General features: G+C 39.2%; 1 protein-coding gene and 1 pseudogene across 6 annotated transcripts in view; both read left to right on the forward strand.

Annotated features, from left to right (window-relative positions):
* LOC119507842 (solute carrier family 22 member 4-like) overlaps nucleotides 1–21,618 on the forward strand; it is an 846,933-nt gene that overhangs the window by 589,215 nt on the left and 236,100 nt on the right. The window lies entirely within an intron of this gene.
* On the forward strand, nucleotides 1,917–3,163 carry LOC119507837 (annotated as a pseudogene).

The following is a 21,618-nucleotide window of genomic DNA, read 5'->3' on the forward strand; positions in this document are numbered from 1 at the left end:
TGGCTCAACACAGTGCAGAGAATGCTGAGCACAAGGCAGGATGAGGGTTGGTGGTAAAGGACCTTGTTTCATGGGAACCTTGGAATCAGTGGATCCTGAGAGATGAGGAATATTGGAGTTCTTTGATTGAATCAACATAGGGGAACCAGGAGCTAAACAAAGGCCTCAGAAGTCAACAGGGGGCAGCAATGGGCAGCCCCATCTGCAGAGCTCACCAGGGGCTCTGAGGAGGTCATGTCTCCAGTGGGCAGAATGGAGGAAGCTCACAATACAGGGGTCCATGTGCATAGTGCTCTGAGGGCATTGTCTCTATGGTGGGACAGTCATTAGCCCTGGGCTAAAGTCTGCTCTGGGCCTCCATATACACTCAAAAGAACAAAGATCAAGCATATTTAAAGGAATATATTAAGGAAAGATAGTGAATTAAACTGGCAGAGGAAGAGGGCTCAGTGCAATAGGAACTCTGAGTTGGAGGATTTCTGTATTTATGCTCATTAAGAAATCAGTTAGTCAAGACACTTCAACTTGACAATTCCAATTCTAACATCTTTTCCAAAAACCTACTTGCACCTGCATCAGAGTCATCTCTATGAGGATGCTCACATCACTGTTCCTTGTAACTTCAGAAGACTAGAAACTCCCTACATGGCTGATAAAGGTTAACTGAATGATGGCATATCCAAACATGGGAACATAGTATGCCAATGAGAGGAGTGAGGGTTACTCGTTTATGCTGATCAACACTACCCGAGTTCCAAAATAAATTGCAAAGTTGTAAAAGCATGGTGCATATTAGACTGTCGACTCACCCTGTTGGACTCTGTGACCACCAGCCACATGTCTGGATGTTCAGGTGCAGTAAGTGCTGCAAGGAGTGTTCAAAGTCTTTGTATGAAAAAAAGAAGGTAAAATATCTCAATGTTGAAGAGATATTTACAACATGTTGAAGAGATATTTTCAAATATATTGAGTTTAATGAGATATATCATTGTGATCAATTTTATTCATTTCTTTTTCATTTTTTAATACTGGGTCTTAGAAAGTTTAAAATATGTGTCTGGCTCTCATCTTATTTCACTATGGAAGCAGTGGCACAGACTGTGTTACCACATATAAACACACACATATATTTGTATTATTCATAGAAAATTTCTTAAAAGATACACAAGAAAACAATTAACAGTGCTTAACTCTGAGAAGATAAACAAGGGGTCTGAGTGGGAGATACTTGTTTGTAAACTTTAACTAAATAAATATTTCTGTGTAATGTTTAAAAAATAAAAAGACCTGTAACACCTTTGAATAATGCTAATAAATTTAAAAAAAAACAAAAATAGAAACAAACAAACAAAACCCATTGTGGCAGAAGGATGTTTGACCCATGGATTAGCAAGGTGCTGCTGATCATTCATTCCTAGCTGCATTGGTGGCAACAGCCTGGGCCCAGACCCAGACCCTCCAGCCATAGGGGTGGCCATAGGAGGCACAGGCAGCAGTACAGGGACCTAGCCTGAGCTGAGCTGCATTAGCTCCCAGCTTGCTCCTTCTCCCCTACCTCACTCTCTCCCTCCCTGCATGGCTCCTTTCCTCCTCCAGCCACCAAGGCCCCAGCCTCTGCTTACTGAGGGACCCAAGGCTGCCACTTGCACTGGGGACTGACCCTACTCATGGCTGCACCTCTGAGCTCTTCACCAATATCAGCTTACATCACTGAAAAGATAATTTCAAAGTCATGTTTTGCTGAAAGACAACTGAGAAAAAATCATTTTATGAATGGGATGAGCACATAGCATTAATCTGAAAGTTAATTTTACCCACCTGGCACAGTTACCTAGTGATGTACCTATTCCCACAATACCCTATTTCAGTGTGCTTGTCTTGATTAAAGAATTCAAAGTGGAGTACCCAAACTTGATATGGATAATATAAAGAGAGACAAGGACAAATCAGATCATAGAATGGCATGACCTAGAGGTTGGATGGGGCACAACACATGAGGAACTGGGTCAACATCCTCTGGAGTTTTAATGGTTGTACCTAATGTTAGAGTTGGAAAAAAAATGGATGTGGTAATTTTGCATAATTATGATTAGGTAAAAATGTATACACAAATGGATATATGGCAATTTAGCTGGAACCCACGAAATCCAGAGCACAACAGCTACATTTGAAAACAGACTCTATAAGCAATTAGGATTAGGAGATGGTATATCTCAAGTTTAGTATTTTCGCCCTTGTGGTAAGTATCATGCTATGGTGCTATAGCTGCTGGGATCTAGTTTGGAGACTTGTTTGACTTGTGTGACACAACATTTTCTCTTAAAACAGCTCCCATGATAACTATCCAACTGATTTCTCATATGGAACATGTAAATTAAAAGAATTTAATATACAGAGATGTAAAACATGAGAAATTCTTAACAGGACAACCAGGAAAACAAAACCCCAAAAGTTATTCACACAGATTTCAATTTGGCAAAGGATATATTGATCCAGAGACAAAGAAACACATACCATACAGGGAACACAAGATCCTTATGGGAACAAATAACATATATGAACATAAACACAGTTTTAGGAAAGAAAAATAGAAGGGATGATTTAGAAGCTTTAGGAAACATGTTTATGCATTTTATGAGAAGACATCATCCTTGGCAAGTCTTAAAGGCTGACACATTAAAAAAGAGGTATCATAAAATTGGAGATATAAAACAAGCCACACCAATAGAACTGGTATGTGAAAATTTTCCAGAAGAAATGGCAACATATGTTTGCTATGTAAGAACATAAGATTTTTTTTTTTGAAAAACCAGACTATGGCTACCTAATAAAACTTTTTACTGACTTGTGTTATTGAAAATGCTATGCATTTGATTATGAATATGACTGGATTGATAAACAGTTGCCTACTCCAGTGGGTGCAGTTCAACAAGATCCTGCTCTGTCTTCAGAGAAGCAGAGAGATAAAATGCAACAATCCAAAAACCAGGTTGCAAGTTCTACAAATGGGAAAATTTTTTAAACACAGGTGACCCAGCTGCAGGACATTCAAATGTGCCCATCACAGCCCCTACAAAAGTAGAAGTGCTGGATGAAACCAAGTGCTGTGTTTTTTTTTTTTTTCAAATGAAGGAAAAGAAAAACAAATCAGCACCACAAATGACTCTGGACATGAACAGATCATGGAGTTACTTATGTGTTCATCTGCTGTCTTGTGATTAAAATCATCTCTGTAGCCACATGTATTTTCAAGAACTCACTCCTAAAGACAAATATTTCATATTTTCATATGTCATTTTGTGGTTGTCCTACATCCATTTTTTTCTAATTTAACTTTTATAGCAGCTTTAAAGTTTTGTCAACATGTGAGTGCTTTGTCCTTCAATGAATGGACTGGACCAATGAGGTGTCTGCAGGTTTGTATACATTATGTCCCCCCAAAAAGCCATAATCTTTGATGCATTCTTGTGGGGACAGATGTATTAGCATGGATTGGGTTGGAACCTATTGGTTCAGTGTCCATGGAGATGTGACCCACCCAACAGTAGGTGATAACTCTGATTGGATAATTTCCATGGAGGTGTGGCCCCACACACTCAGCTTGGGCCTTGTTCAGTTTACTGGAGTACTATATAAGCTCAGACAGAAGGAACTCATAGTGAGCTGGAGCTGAGACTGACATTTTGAAGATGGCCATTGGAAGCTGATGCAGACATTTTGGAGAACACCATTTTGAAATGCAACCTAGGATCAAGCAGATGCCAGCCATGTGCCTTCCCATCTAACAGAGGTTTTCCAGATGCCAATGGCCTTTCTCCAGTGAAGATACCTTTTGCTGATGGATGCTTTATGGCCTTAAGACAGTAACCTTGTAACCAAATAAACCCCCTTTTATAACAGCCAATCCATTTCTGGTGTTTTGCAAAAGGGCAGCATTAGCAAACTAAAACAAGGTGGTATTGATTATTACAGGCCTGTAGAATATTTTTCAGAAGCTCTTCTCCTGTTGTTGAAAGTAGCAGAGTTTCTTAAATGTCAATCAATTATTCACCTAATCTGGTTTTTCTTAAGTTCTGTAAGAGCATAATCTAACAAGGAATTTTCTCACTGGGTAATGCAAGGGAGAAAACAAGAGTTCCCCCAAATATTTAAAAGATGGCATTCCTCGAGAAGTTCACATTTATGTAACATCTACATTGATTTCTGTATCACTAATGGTACTGCCATTCATGAGGGATGCATTAGTTAGGGTTCTCTAGGGAAACAGAATCAATGAGAGGTATCTATGAATATAAGATTAAAGTGACTCACGCAACTGTGGGTATGCATGAGTCCAAATTCTGTAGGGCAGTCAGCAAACTGTCAACTCCAATGAAGATGTCTGATGAACTCCTCAGGAAATGAACCAGCAACTTTGATGAATGCCTCAGGAAATGAACTGGCAACCTCGATGAACTCCTCAGGAAATGCTTCACTGGGCAGCCAAAGAAGTGAAGGTCCTCTATCTGTCTCACTTATAAGTCTTCAACTGATTAATTGGATTAAATCCAGCCAACTGCATTCTCTTATTGTGGAAGACATGCCCTTCAGTGAGTCATCAGGCACAGCTGCAGCCAATTGACTGATAATTTAATAAACCAGCCTGTTGGTTTATTAACCAGACACAAATGTCTTCACAGCAATTGTCAGGCCAGTGCTTGCTTGACCAGAGAGCTGGGTACTATCACCTGGCAAAGTTGACACATGAACCTATCACAAGGGAAATTAACTTTCTTCCTGTGAAATCATGATGCAGTCACTGTCCAGAGGTACAGAGGTAAAAGCTCCATGGGCTCTCCAGATGGTAGTGGTAAAATAGATCAAGTAGTGTGGTAAATTTCTGCTTTTGTTGCACCACTACACAAAGTGCAATGTTGCAGAAGTGGCCAAAGTGCTTATTTTTAAAATGCAAAATATTTGTGTAATGTAACTTTTTGCTTCCAGATAATAATGCATGTTAGACAGCAGGAAATGAATACTTTGAGAAATGAGGTATGTTGGAGTTTTAAAAAATATACTAAGGAGAAGAAATAAACATGAACTTCATTGCAATGTCTTAAGGTTGAAGCATAAGGAGAGCCCACAGAAACCTACTGTGAATGATTATATTTTTCCTTGAGCAGAAAACTTTGGATGTACCATGTGTTCTGGTTTGCCAATGCTGCTGTCATACAAAATACCAGGAATGTATTGGCTTTTTAATAGGGGGTGTTATTTGGTTACAAATTCACAGTTCTAAGATCATAGAAGTGTTCAAGCTAAGGCAGCAACAATATGATACCTTCACTGAAGGAAGGCCAATGGCATCCAGAATACCTCTGTCAGCTGGGAAGTCATGTGGCTGGCAGCTGGTGGTCTTTGCTCCTGAGTTGTGTTTCAAAATGGCTTTCTTTAAAATGTATCTAGGCTTGTCTCTCTGAGCTTCTTCAGCTCCTGTGCATCTAAGCATCTGGGTTCCTCTCTTAGCTTCACCAGGGCAAACTCTGGATTCATCTCCTAGCATAGCATCTCCATATGTCCTTCTGTCCATGTCTCCAAGCATTTCTAAGCATCAGCATGTGTCAAATTTGGCTACTAGCATCTCTGTCAACTTTAAAGACACTCTTAAATGACTCTAGTGATCTAATTAAGACCCACTTTGAATGCACAGGGCAACATATTCATGGAAATAATTTGATCAGATTTGTCATCTGCAGTTGGTTGAGACACATCTCCATGGAAGCATTCAATCAAAAGTTCCAACCTAATCAAGACTAATACATCTGCCCCCACAAGACTGCATTAAAAAATATGGCTTTTTGGGGAGACATAATATTTCCACCCTGCACACCATGCAGTGGTGTTTTTTTAAATTAATTATTTAGCTCTTTGATTTAAAAAAAGTCCCCCAGCAACAAAAAACTTGGTCACTCTATTGTCTTCTGTACACATTAGTGTCTTGTATTCAATCTTGCTAGTTTCTGGAATTTTCATACTTTGTAGCATAATTGTGATGATTGAAATATTTTGGAGAGAATGGGTCAGATGCTTTGCCTCCACAGTCTTTTGAAGTGCCTGAATATGAACAAAGTAATGGTTCTATATAAAAGGAAACCCATTCCACTTTTCAAGAATGCTTTATTTTAAGCCATAAAGACACAGGTGTACTTTTGTCACACTGTACTAGCCAGAATTGTCAAGAAAATTTAAAACAAAAAAAATGGCTAGAAAGATAATTATATTGATCAAATCTCATACTCATCTTTCATTTACAAACTTGTCACTTACTGTTTCCATGTTGTCCTTTCTTTGTCTTTAAGCACATGCCCCAAGGCATGCTTATTTATTTTAATTGTCTCAAGGAAACATTTAAAATGTTTCTTAAAGTAAATAAATCCTCATTTTTTGCTTCATTATTGCATTAACAGAGATTTAATTTTTCTCTGTAATTTATTTTTTATTAGAAAAAATTTCAGTGCATTGTTTTTGATGAATTAGGCACCAATTGTTTTTCATTTTTGTATTAATCCTATGAAGGATCTTTTCAAATTTTTGATTTTGAAGACCTACACTCAGTCTAGAAAACTCTGCTGTATAATTTGCTCAACAGTTTCCATTCTATCTATTGTATACTGCCATGATGTCTTAAACTACAGAAGTTACATAATGAGCCTTTATTTTTATTTCATTGAGCAAGTAGATGGTTGTTTTGGCCATTGTAATGTGAAATCACTTCTTTCTTTACAGTATTTGGCCAAATTGGTGTGTCTACAATATTTGTAAATACATGTGATATGTATATTTCTTACCATCAACCTATATAGTTTTATTCTCAGTAGGGTTTTTTAGACTGTACAGAGTTTATATGATCTGAACAACTTATATATAAGAAGGTGTGTATATTAATCCAATTATGGACTTAAAATATTTTAAAAGTATAAATACCCTTATTTGCTGCAAAGAACAGTGTGTAGATATTTGCCTTTTAGCAATATTCTCAAGTGTTTAGCATTTTTATGCCAAGCGATAAGTCTTTTGGCAACACCAACTGGTCAGTAATAGGTAATGCAGATATGTTCAGGCTGAGCCAACAGTATATGGCATTTATATGCTTCTTTTCTGTCAACACTAATGAAGTCAACATTGCTGGAATGTCATAATGAAATGCATCCTTGTTTAAGACTATGTAACTGAAAAAGAAATAAAAAATTAAAGGTAGTTTTAAAAAAATTGGCACCATGCTAGTTCTTAAGAGTTTGCAAAGCACTTTCTCATCTTATATTCCCTTTGCCCCATAGATGCTGTTCAGGATTCAGGGCAGAGATAATTACAGGGAGTGTGAGCCTGGCCAGGCCTGCAGGGCTCCTCACTTGGCATTCCTTTCTTTCCCTGAGTCCTAAGCCTGCCCTCCACACACATCCACAAGGCCCACTCCACATGTTGCTTGCCTTGCATATGTGTGTCATTAAAATTCCAGCAGGGCAGGGGGTCAGCAGTGTCCAGACCATGCCCAGGTCCCAGGGAATGTAAAGAAGTCCAGCAAGATAGGACTGCCATGAAGTATTGGGGTCCCTTCTGCCAGGGGAACCTTCTCTTGGATGTCATCTGCCAGAGACTAACATTAGGCAACAGATGATGAGGATGAAAAGGCAGGACCACCAGACAGGTGAGAACTGACCTTGGGCATCTTGTCAATTAGAGAGAGTGTGTGAGAGAGAAACAGAGACAGATAAGAAGAGAAATGCATTAGATCCCTAAAATTCTGGACATATTGGATTGAGGAGATGGTGGCAAACTACCAGCCACAGACCCAATCTGCTCCGCTGCTTGTTTCTCTAAATAATGTTTATTTTGCAACAACAGTCACTCAATTATTTACTTATGTTCTAAATCTGCTTTCCTGTCACAGTGGCAGAATTGAGTAGGTTTGACAGAGAGTGCATGGTCAACAAAGCCCAAAATATTTATATCTTGGGTATTATGGAAGGTTTGGTGATCCCTGGCACACAGTATATACTGATATGCACATAAATGTGCAGCAATTCATCAGTGGATAGGAAGGACCTGGAACATGCAAAAACATATCTGTTATGAAATATAGATGCAGATTGACCACATTGTCTCTATATTAAGCCACATGGGCCAAAATGATTCCTAAATAGGTACATAAACTGTTTGTAGACACCTAATCTAGACAGAGCCAGCGATGCAATCACACAAGGGACTCAGAAGGTTATTCATTTTCATTGATGGGAGCACTTTCAACCATTGGTGTCTTCATGCTTCATCTCAGAAAACAAGCCTTACAAAGGAGTATTCTACTGCCATTCACTGCAGAGAATGGTGGCAGTTTGAGGGGTTTTAATTGAGACTGTTGTTCCTCTACATGTACTCTTATATGTACTTGGGATGAAGCCTTCCATTTGTATGATTAAACCATAGTCACTGGGTATATAAAAGGTGTTTAGGTGATGAAATTAAAGCCATAAGTACTTTGAAGTATATATTGGATTGTTCTTTTAACATCTCTGTTTCTTTTTATGAACTATATAGAGATTTAATTTACATACCTACAAGCCACACTCTTTACATTTACCTAGTAATACAGTTTGAATAGGCTTCCTCACCCATGAAACCACTGATCCATCCAGAGTTGAAGCATCAGCCTCATTGCAGCCACTACCCACACTCACCCCACATCCCTTGGCCCTGCCAGCAACAGATGGATCTCACACCTCTTCCTTTCAAGGACATCATTTTCACAGTTATAATGAGCTTTCCAATCTCATGTATTCAATTCATGGTGCTGACTTATAACCATTTCTTCTTCCACTGCATAGTCTACCTTTTGCATCTTACCTCATTCAGTGACACTTAATAATAAAATGAAAGGAGGGCATCAGGCTCTTTGTCTGTGATATTGTGGGGACTCAGTCCAATAGGGAATGGAGAACTCAGGCCATCAAATTTTCATTCAACTCCAATGAGAAAGTTGGGGCCCAATTAGCAGGAGAAGGATACAGGCTCAAGAGGGTCCCATGGGCAGGCCATCTGGGAGTTGAGCCTCCAGAGCTCTGATGTAGAAAGGAAACAGGTGGCAGGGAGCAGGGAAGGCATTACCTGGTGAAGCTCATGGATCTCAGTGAGGCTTTAGAATATTTATTTCCTGCTGTCTAACCCTAGTGTAAATTCTAATCTGAAAATTTTCTGGCTGGCTAATTTAGACACCAGGATATGACAGCCTGCTGAAGCCTCCCCTCCCTTATGGGAGTATTTAACTTACAGGACATCAATTTAAGAGTAATTATTACCCAAACATTTGCATCCTTTTCTGGAGAAAATCTTAGTACATTTCCATTTGCACAAAGGACAGTTGAATTATGTCAAGCAAAGAAGGACTGTCATTTTTATTTAGAGCTTAAGTATGGCTTATGGAGATGTATATGGTAGCCAAAGTGACAAGGGGTGGACTATGATGGTGAGTTAATAGTTGTCAACTTGTTGACATTACAGTGTCCAGTTCTTTGTTCAAAGAAGAAATGATTGTGACCTTGAGGGCATTTTACAGATTTATATTATCAGTCATTTGATTGCATCAAAAACTGAATAGATCCACAATCACCAAAGGAGATTACCTTCAGCAATGAGAGAAGTTCATGCTATCAGTTTATGGTCCTGAAGGGAGAACTGATGTTGTAGGCCATCAGAAAGAGGAATTTCATCTCTACTTCAAAATTCTTTTTGTGGAATTTATCATCACCTTCACTAAAGCTCCCAAATTTTAGACTTCCCTACAGAATTTTGGCTTGCTGATCACTAAGATCAATGAGCCAATTCCTATCATAATTCTCATAATAGTCACATATACACACATTTGAATACATACATATATACACATCTGTACGCCTCCATATACACACCCTGTCTAGCCTATCAGTTCTGTTTCCCTGGAGAACTTTAATACATTGAGTGACCAGGAGATCTGGAATTTCCTACAAGAGAGGGAATTCCTGGAATATGAGGTAAATCTGGAGGAGAGGAAATAGAGTCCCACATTTTCAAATGAGTAACAAAGAGGCTCAAGCACATGGCATAATGAAGGTTTGGTGGCAGGTCTCCAGAAGCTGATAACTTTGCAGGTCTTAGGACCATTGTGCTGGAAAGCCAGAAGCAACAGTGGAAAGCCATGCCCTGTCTCTCTGGAGGTCATGGGCTATGAATGGAGAAGCACATCTGCTGAGACTGCCCCTGCTGTATAACTTGTCCTGGCCTTTGAGGGAGTGAATTTAGGAAGCCCAGCCCATCACAGTGTGGCCTAAGAAAGGCAGAGAAGACCAAGATTGTCCCCTGGTTCTAGGTCCTCTCCTCAGCACAAAGGACTTCCCATCAAGTTGCTGCAGGATCCTTTCCCCTGCCTCCCTCTTCATTGGGCTCCACAGTAATGGGCACAAATGCAGTGGCCCCAAGGGACATGTTTCTGACCCTCTTCATAGTAGACATGGTCCTTCCATAAGATAGAAATAAAGGGAGACAGTCCATGTTGTCCACATGAGCTCTGCTCTCTCTCACTCTGATCCTCTGCTTCACTCTCCCTCCCCCTTTCACAATCAAAGTCACTTGCATGAGGCAGACTTTCCAATTTTCTTCTTGGCATAACTCCTCCAATCATGAAAAACCAGTAGCCCCTTATACTTTAGTTAGCTTCTGCTATTTTTACCCCTAATACACTAACCAATTTACCATCAGATTTCAAATGTTCAGAAAAGAAACGTCACAAACTACATTTGCAAATGGAAAATTCTGGACATTAAATGCCTGTTATATTTGCTACTCAGAGTTGTTTTACCCTGAAGTATTTACCAAATTCCCTAATTTATGTGCTTTTCCCAGAGTTTTAACAATAACATACATGATTATTCACATTTATAATAAAAAGTTTAAAATATAGGAAAATCATTTCCCCTTTTAAATTCACATATTCCTCTTAATAAATATCAACTCTCTAAAGGGGGTTTCAGGATCATGACTTCATAGCCTTCTCAAGTCCCCAGAGATTCTCTGGAGCTACGATTATTTTATCAGGAAATTAAAAAAAAAAAAAAAATCCTGAGAAAAGCAACCTGGCCACTGACCCCTAAAGACAATGCCTCACTGGGCAAGAGAACAAGATGAAATGTTCACATATACTGATGTCTGGTGTCCACTCTGGATTATTCCATTACATTCTCTGGGAAGAGGTCCTGTTCATTGCGGTTGCAACCCTCTCCTGGTAATTCTCATCTGCATCATGGGTTTGACTCAGGGTCACAAAAGTCCTGCCTCCCAGAGGACAATATGGTTGGGAATCTCCTAGAGGGTCCCTGCCTATGGGAGCAGATCAGTGCAAAGCTCATCTTGTCAGCTCTAAGGCAGCAGATCTCAACCCTGGCTGCAGATAAGGAACAGCCAAGGAGCTTTTCCAAACACAAAGTCCTGGGCCTCAGCCCTGGGTAATTAAGTCAGAATCACTGGGAATGTCTTTTGCTGAAGCAAACCCAATGACAGCTTTGTAGAGTCATGGAAGGAAAGTTGCTCCAAAGCTGAATTCACTTATAGACTGGAAAACACCAGACAAGTAGGAGAGCCAGATTTGACCAAGGAGTTACATTGAACTACATGTGTTCATTAAAGACAAGTCAGAGGACTGGGAAGAACCAATGAGAAGACTTACTATTGAAGGCCTTTCACATAAAGGGGGAGTTAAATGACAGCATTCAGATTAGTGGGAGGTAGCCTGGTGAATGTTTTTCTGGATATTGGGAGAAAGATGAAGGCTACACAACAAGGGACCAATAATCAAGGTGTTTGATAGATATCTCAACCAGTTGTCTCTGACTCTAACCTCACTTCCTCATGTTCCAGAACCCTGGGTCTGACAGTTTGGTAATTGAAAGTGGCCATCACCTTTCAGTCAGTTCCTGGTTATGATCAGGACAAAGAGTTTGCCTGGGATTGTAGACACCTAATTTAAAAATTCAGGATACAAACTACACATTTGTGGTAGAAATGTCTCAGTGTGGCTCAGGTAATCTAGGAAAGAAAATGAAGGTATCCAAGTTCTCCTTTCCCTTCCTGCTGGGTATTATCTTCAGTTTGCAGAATGGGATTCCTTGAATATGAAGTACAGTTCAAGATGTGTTTTAGGAATCAAATAAAGTCAAAACAAACTTGTGATTACATGGAAAAAAACTTGAAGACATAATGTTGAGGGAAATAAGCCAGACACAAAAAGAGAGATATTGTATGTTACCACTAATGTGTACTCTGTGAAAAATGTAAAACAAATGTTTTATATTGTAGAATGTAGAGAACCTAGAGATAGAGAGCAACTAGTGAAGGGGGAATGATAATCTAATAAGAACAGATAAGCTATTGAGGGTTATCTCAATGTTATGGGAATGCTCAGGAATGATTATGATTTGTAAATTTTCTTGGGTATGGTAGGAACATGTTGGAAGCAATATAGTTACTTTAGGTTACTTGTTTTCCTTACTCCTTTGTTTTGTTATGCTATTTTAATATTCTTGGGGTAGGGTATGGACATGTTGGAAGCAATGCAGTTATTTTATGTTATTTGTTTTCCTTATAACTTTGTTTTATTTGAATTGTTTATTTTTGTAATTTTTTGGTAAACAAAGTAAGAAAAACAATGCTGTGATTGCTAATTTCATTTAACTTAGCTTGGTTATGATGTTCAGTTGTTTGGCCAAGCAAGCATTGGCCTGATTGTTTCTGTGAGGGTATTTGTGGATTTCAATCATTAGTTGATGCATTTAAGGCTGCTCACATCTACAATTAACAAAGGAGATTGCCTTCAGCAATGATAGAAATCTCATCCAATCAGGTGAAAGACTTAAAGGGAGAACTGATGGTTTCAGCATTAGAAAGAATTTCTATCCCAACTTCAGCCAGCCAACCTCTCCTGAGGAATTTAGCATCACATTCATGGAGTTCCCAATTTGTAGCTTCTCCTGGAAACTCAAAGGCACCACAGAGTTCCCACCCAGTGGACTGCCCTACAGAATTTGGGATTGCCAAGCCCCATGATGAGCAAATTTCTATAATGATTCCTCTCTGCTTTTTTGTATTATTCTTCAGTTTTATTAATTTCTTCAGTTTGCTCATTTTTAAAGCAAGAAATGTGCTCTAAAAAGCATTCATGGAGGATCTAAGATGGTGGCAATAGAGGAGTGGAAGCTAGTTATTCCCCCTGGAACAACTATCAAAACACAAGGAACAACTAGTAAATAATCCAGAATAACTGTGAGGGGATAAACATGACCGTCCACACATCATACACCAACTTGAACTGGGAGGAATGCCCCGGATCACAACATAAAATCTGTAAGTAAAAACTGTGGATCCAAGCCAGGAGACCCCTCCCCCACGTTCTGAGCTGCAAAGACTCCTGGTGCTAGAGAGAATCTCTCTCCCAGCAAGTGATTATAGCTCAGCTGAGCTCCAACTGGGTTTTTAATTAATGAGTGTGAATTGCTCACTATGAGCGATGAATCCCCAACAAGCAGACAGAGGCTTTGGGTGATGACTGACCTTGGAGAGCCAGAGGGTTCCCTTGGACTAGCCCTGAAGGGGACTTTCTGTCCCTGTTTCAGCTCAGTGGAGAAAGCCTCAGTCATTTTCAGTTCCCAGTGCTCTGACTCAGACAAGGGTAGAGACAGTAGAGACAGAGGGAGAACATTGAAATGCTAATGATATCTCCCTAGGGGGTCTAAATTCTCTAAGAGGAAAGCAGTGGGGCCCAGCTCTACTACCTGCCTTCCATTCAGAACCAGACCCCAGAGCCTGGGGGAAAACAGCCTTGGGACACACCCCCTTACACCAGTCTGGAATTACAGTCTAACAGGCACCACCTGCTGGGCAGAAAAGCACAGTGACCTGAGGCATCACAGTGTGTATCAGTTTTTACCCTCAGGGAAAACTAGATACTGAATAATTCTTCCTTCTGGGACCTGAGCCTGTTCTGGTCTGGGAAAACCTGATGGGAGTAACCAAGGAAACCATGCCTAGACAACAAAAAATTACAATCTACACTAAGAAAAATGAAGTCAAAGGAACAAACTTACACTTCAACTGAGATACAGGAATTTAAACAACTAATCATAAGTGAATTCAACAAGTTTAGGGAAGATATGGTGAAAGAGCTAAACTTTACAATGAAAGCACTGGGCATACATAAGCTAGAAGTGGGAAGTTCAAAAAATCAACTGGCAGAATCTATGGAAATGAAAGGCACATCACAAGAGATGAAAGACACAATGGAAACATACAACAGTAGATCTCAAGAGGCAAAAGAAAACACTCAGGAACTGGAGAACAAGCCATCTGAAAACCTATACATAAAAGAACAGATAGAGAAAAAAATGGAAAAATATGAGCAATGTCTCCAGGAACTCAAGGACAAAATGAAAAGCAAGAATGTGCATGTCCTTGGTGTCCCAGAAAGAGAAGAGAAGGGAAAAGGGGCAGAAGCAATAATAGAGGAAATAATCAATGAAAATTTCCCATTTCTTATGAAAGACATAAGATTATAGATCCAAGAAGTGCAGCGTACCCCAAACAGAATAGATCCAAATAGGCCTATGGCAAGACACTTAATAATCAGATTATCAAATGTCAAAGATAAGAGAGAATCCTGAAAGCAGCAAGAGAAAAGCAATCCATCACATGCAAAGGAAGCTTGATAAGACTATGTGTGGATTTCTCAATAGAAACCATGGAGGCAAGAAGGAAGTGGGGTGATATATTTAAGATACTGAAAGAGAAAAACTACCAACCAAGAATCCTGTGTCTGGCAAAATGGTCCTTCAAATATGAGGGAGAGCTTAAAATATTCTCTGACAAACAGACAATGACAGAATTTGTGAACAAGATACCTGCTCTACAGGAAACACTAAAGGAAGCACTGCAGACAGAAAGGAAAAGACAGGAGTGAGAGGTTTGGAAAAGAATTTTAGGAGATAGTAGCACAGCAATGTAAGTACACTGAAGAAAGCTGACTGTGAATATGGTTGAAAGAGGAAGGCTTGGACCATGTGGGACACCAGAAGAAAAGACAAATGATAAAGACTGGGACTGTGTAACTCAGGGAAAGGTAGGGTGCTCAACAATTATAATAAAAGGTACAAATATGTTTTTACATGAGGTAGAACAAATGAATGTCAATATTGCAAGGTGTTAAAATAGGGTGGGATTGGGGGCAAAGTACAATCAATGCAAACTAGAGACTATAATTAACAGAAACATTGTATCATGCTTCCTTTAATATAATGAAAGCAATATACCAAAGCTAAATGCATATGGTGGGGTGTGTAATAGGGGAAGGGTATGGGACTCCTGCCATTGGTGATGTTGTCTGACTCTTTATTCTACTTGAGGTGAATGATATCTTCCCTTTTGTTGCTTCTAGCTATTAACTTTTGTTTTTGTTTGTTTGTTTTTCTCTCTCTTTCCTTTTTCTTTTGCCTCTCTGCCTTCTTTGACTCTTCCTCTGTCTTTGAGGAAGAAATGTAGATGTCCTTAAATAGACAGTGGTGCTGGTGCTGAATACATAAATACATGACTATACAGGGAACCAATGACTGTTTACTTAGGATGGAATGTATGGTGTGTGAACAAAATCATCTTAAAAGAAATGGTTTGATGAAGAAAGCTTGAGGGCACTATATTGAGTGAAATAAGACAGACACATAAGGACAAATATTGCAGGATCTCACTGATATGAACTAATTATAATATGTAAACTCATAGATATGAAATAAAAGTTATCAGGATATAGAATGAGGCTAAAGAATGGGGAGCAGATGCTTATTATCAGCAGAATGTTCAACTAGGGTGAACTTAAATGTTTGAAAATGGACAGGGGTGATGGTAGCATATTGTGAGAATAACTAACAGTGCTGAAAGGTGTGTGAAGGTGGTAGAAAGGGTAAGCTCAGAGTCACATATGTCACCAGGAGGAAAGTTGGAGGTTAAAAGATTGGAATGTATAAGTGAATCTTGTGGTGGACAATGTCTGTGATTAACTATAAAAATATTAGAAATCTGTCTCACAAACTAGAACAAATGTATGACACTATTACTAGAAGATAATAATAGAAAGGTATATAGGGAAAAATGTATACTTATTGCAAACTGTATACTACAGTTCGTAGTATTTTAACATTCTCTCATCAGTAGTAACAAATGTATTACATCAAAACTATGAATCAATAATGGAGGCGGGCATGGTTAGGGGTATGGGAGGATCTGAGTTTCCTTTTATTTGTCTTTATTTTCTGGAATAATGAACATGTTCTATAAATTGAAAAAAAATAATTGTGTTGATGGATGCACAGCTGTATGATGGTACCATGGGCAACTGATTGTACACTTTGGATCTTTGGATAGTTGCATGGTATGTGAATAATCTCAATCAAATATATATATATATATATACATTATGTATATGAATGTATATGCATTCATATACATAAAAAACCTAGGAGAGGCAGGGCAAGATGGCAGACTGGTGAGCTGTAAGTTTTAGTTACTCCTCCAGGAAAGTAGGTAAAAAGCCAGGGAACTGCGTGGACTGGACACCACAGAGCAATCTGTCTTTGGGCATACTTCATACAACACTCATGAAAACGTGGAACTGCTGAGATCAGCGAAATCTGTAAGTTTTTGCGGCCAGGGGACCCGCGCCCCTCCCTGCCAGGCTCAGTCCCAGGGGAGGAGGGGCTGTCAGCTCCGGGAAGGAGAAGGGAGAACTGCAGTGGCTGCTCTAATTGGAAACTCATTCTACTGATTCAAACTCCAACCATAGATAGACTGAGACCAGACACCAGAGACTCTGAGAGCAGCCAGCCCAGCAGAGAGGAGACAGGCATAGAAAAAAAACAACACGAAAAACTCCAAAATAAAAGCAGAGGATTTTTGGAGTTCTGGTGAACACAGAAAGGGGAAGGGCGGAGCTCAGGCCTTGAGGTGCATCTGCAAATCCCGAAGCAAAGCTGATCTCTCTGCCCTGTGGACCTTTCCTTAATGGCCCTGGTTGCTTTGTCTATTAGCATTTCAATAACCCATTAGATCTCTGAGGAAGGCCGTTTTTTGTTTTTGTTTTTGTTTTTGTTTTTTTTTTTAAATCCTTTTTGCTTTTTCTAAAACAATTACTCTAAGAAGCTGAATACAGAAAGCTTCAAAGAATTGCAATTTGGGCACGTCAAGTCAAGAGCAGAACTAAGAGAGCTCTGAGACAAAAGGCAATAATCCAGTGGCTGAGAAAATTCACTAAACAACACAACTTCCCAAGAAAAGGGGGGTGTCCGCTCACAGCCACCATCCTGGTGGACAGGAAACACTCCTGCCCATCGCCAGCCCCATAGCCCAGAGCTGCCCCAGACAACCCAGTGTGACGGCAGTGCTTCAAATAACAGGCACACACCACAAAACTGGGCGTGGACATTAGCCTTCCCTGCAACCTCAGCTGAATCTCCCAGAACTGGGAAGGTGGAGCAGTGTGAATTAACAAAGCCCCATTCAGCCATCATTTGAGCAGACTGGGAGCCTCCCTACACAGCCCAGCAGCCCAGAACTGCCCTGGGGGGACGGCACTCACCTGTGACATAGCACAGTCATCCCTCAACAGAGGACCCGGGGTGCACAGCCTGGAAGAGGGGCCCACTTGCAAGTCTCAGGAGCCATACGCCAATACCAAAGACTTGTGGGTCAGTGGCAGAGACAAACTGTGGCAGGACTGAACTGAAGGATTAGACTATTGCAGCAGCTTTAAAACTCTAGGATCATCAGGGAGATTTGATTGTTAGGGTCACCCCCCCTCCCCGACTGCCCAGAAACACGCCCCACATACAGGGCAGGCAACACCAACTACACACGCAAGCTTGGTACACCAATTGGGCCCCACAAGACTCACTCCCCCACTCACCAAAAAGGCTAAGCAGGGGAGAACTGGCTTGTGGAGAACAGGTGGCTCGTGGACGCCACCTGCTGGTTAGTTAGAGAAAGTGTACTCCACGAAGCTGTAGATCTGATAAATTAGAGATAAGGACTTCAATAGGTCTACAAACCCTAAAAGAACCCTATCAAGTTCAGCAAATTCCACGAGGCCAAAAACAACAGAAAACTATAAAGCATATGAAAAAACCAGACGATATGGATAACCCAAGCCCAAGCACCCAAATCAAAAGACAAGAAGAGACACAGCACCTAGAGCAGCTACTCAAAGAACTAAAGATGAACAATGAGACCATAGTACGGGATATGAAGGAAATCAAGAAGACTCTAGAAGAGCATAAAGAAGACATTGCAAGACTAAATAAAAAAATGGGTGATCATATGGAAATTAAAGAAACTGTTGACCAAATTAAAAAGATTCTGGACACTCATAGTACAAGACTAGAGGAAGTTGAACAACGAATCAGTGACCTGGAAGATGACAGAATGGAAAATGAAAGCATAAAAGAAAGAATGGGGAAAAAAATTGAAAAACTCGAAATGGAACTCAGGGATATGATAGATAATATGAAACGTCCGAATATAAGACTCATTGGTGTCCCAGAAGGGGAAGAAAAGGGTAAAGGTCTAGGAAGAGTATTCAAAGAAATTGTTGGGGAAAACTTCCCAAATCTTCTAAACAACATAAATACACAAATCATAAATGCTCAGCGAACTCCAAATAGAATAAATCCAAAAAAACCCACTCCGAGACATATACTGATCACACTGTCAAACATAGAAGAGAAGGAGCAAGTTCTGAAAGCAGCAAGAGAAAAGCAATTCACCACATACAAAGGAAACAGCATAAGACTAAGTAGTGACTACTCAGCAGCCACCATGGAGGCAAGAAGGCAGTGGCACGATATAGTTAAAATTCTGAGTGAGAGGAATTTCCAGCCAAGAATACTTTATCCAGCAAAGCTCTCCTTCAAATTTGAGGGAGAGCTTAAATTTTTCACAGACAAAGAAATGCTGAGAGAATTTGCTAACAAGAGACCTGCCCTACTGGAGATACTAAAGGGAGCCCTACAGACAGAGAAACAAAGACAGGACAGAGAGACTTGGATAAAGGTTCAGTACTAAAGAGATTCGGTATGGGTACAATAAAGGACATTAATAGAGAGAGGGAAAAATATGGCAAACATAAACCAAAGGATAAGATGGCCTATTCAAGAAATGCCTTCCGGTTTTAACGTTGAATGTAAATGGATTAAACTCCCCAATTAAAAGATATAGATTCGCAGAATGGATCAAAAAAAATGAACCATCAATATGTTGCATACAAGAGACTCATCTTAGACACAGGGACACAAAGAAACTGAAAGTGAAAGGATGGAAAAAAATATTTCATGCAAGCTACAGCCAAAAAAAGCAGGTGTAGCAATATTAATCTCAGATAAAATAGACTTCAAATGCAGGGATGTTTTGAGAGACAAAGAAGGCCACTACATACTAATACAAGGGGCAATTCAGCAAGAAGAAATAACAATCGTAAATGTCTATGCACCCAATCAAGGTGCCACAAAATACATGAGAGAAACACTGGCAAAACTAAAAGAAGCAATTGATGTTTCCACAATAATTGTGGGAGACTTCAACACATCACTCTCTCCTATAGATAGATCAACCAGACAGAAGACCAATAAGGAAATTGAAAACCTAAACAATCTGATAAATGAATTAGATTTAACAGACATCTACAGGACATTACATCCCAAATCACCAGGATACACATACTTTTCTAGTGCTCACGGAACTTTCTCCAGAATAGATCATATGCTGGGACATAAAACAAGCCTCAATAAATTTAAAAAGATTGAAATTATTCAAAGCACATTCTCTGACCACAATGGAATACAATTAGAAGTCAATAACCATCAGAGACTTAGAAAATTCACAAATACCTGGAGGTTAAACAACACACTCCTAAACAATCAGTGGGTTAAAGAAGAAATAGCAAGAGAAATTGCTAAATATATAGAGACGAATGAAAATGAGAACACAACATACCAAAACCTATGGGATGCAGCAAAAGCAGTGCTAAGGGGAAATTTATAGCACTAAACGCATATATTAAAAAGGAAGAAAGAGCCAAAATCAAAGAACTAATGGATCAACTGAAGAAGCTAGAAAATTAACAGCAAACCAATCCTAAACCAAGTACAAGAAAAGAAATAACAAGGATTAAAGCAGAAATAAATGACATAGAGAACAAAAAACAATAGAGAGGATAAATATCACCAAAAGTTGGTTCTTTGAGAAGATCAACAAGATTGACAAGCCCCTAGCTAGACTGACAAAATCAAAAAGAGAGAAGACCCATATAAATAAAATAATGAATGAAAAAGGTGACATAACTGCAGATCCTGAAGAAATTAAAAAAATTATAAGAGGATATTATGAACAACTGTATGACAGCAAACTGGATAATGTAGAGGAAATGGACAATTTCCTGGAAACATATGAACAACCTAGACTGACCAGAGAAGAAATAGAAGACCTCAACCAACCCATCACAAGCAAAGAGATCCAATCAGTCATCAAAAATCTTCCCACAAATAAATGCCCAGGGCCAGATGGCTTCACAGGGGAATTCTACCAAACTTTCCAGAAAGAACTGACACCAATCTTACTCAAACTCTTTCAAAACATTGAAAAAAATGGAACACTACCTAACTCATTTTATGAAGCTAACATCAATCTAATACCAAAACCAGGCAAAGATGCTACAAAAAAGGAAAACTACCGGCCAATCTCCCTAATGAATATAGATGCAAAAATCCTCAACAAAATACTTGCAAATCAAATCCAAAGACACATTAAAAAAATCATACACCATGACCAAGTGGGGTTCATTCCAGGCATGCAAGGATGGTTCAACATAAGAAAAACAATCAATGTATTACAACACATTAATAACTCGAAAGGGAAAAATCAATTGATCATCTCAATAGATGCTGAAAAAGCATTTGACAAAATCCAACATCCCTTTTTTTTTTTTTTTTTTTTTTTTTTTTTTTGGCAACTGTGGCTTTATAATAAGCTTCAAAGTCAGGGAGTGTAAGTCCTCCCACTTCGTTTTTCTTTTTTAGAGTGTCTTTAGCAATTTGAGGCATCTTCCCTTTCCAAATAAATTTGATAACTAGCTTTTCCAAGTCTGCAAAGTAGGTTGTTGGAATTTTGATTGGGATTGCATTGAATCTGTAGATGAGTTTGGGTAGAATTGACATCTTAATGACATTTAGCCTTCCTATCCATGAACATGGAATATTTTTCCATCTTTTAAGGTCCCCTTCTATTTCTTTTAGTAGAGTTATGTAGTTTTCTTTGTATAGGTCTTTTACATCTTTGGTTAAGTTTATTCCTAGGTACTTGATTTTTTTAGTTGCTATTGAAAATGGTATCTTTTTCTTGAGTGTCTCTTCAGTTTGTTCATTTCTAGCATATAGAAACATTACTGACTTATGTGCATTAATCTTGTATCCCGCTACTTTGCTAAATTTGTTTATTAGCTCTAGTAGCTGTATCGTCGATTTCTCAGGGTTT

This window comes from Choloepus didactylus, chromosome 13 (genome assembly GCF_015220235.1).
Source record: "Choloepus didactylus isolate mChoDid1 chromosome 13, mChoDid1.pri, whole genome shotgun sequence".
In the NCBI taxonomy this organism is placed as follows: domain Eukaryota; kingdom Metazoa; phylum Chordata; class Mammalia; order Pilosa; family Megalonychidae; genus Choloepus; species Choloepus didactylus.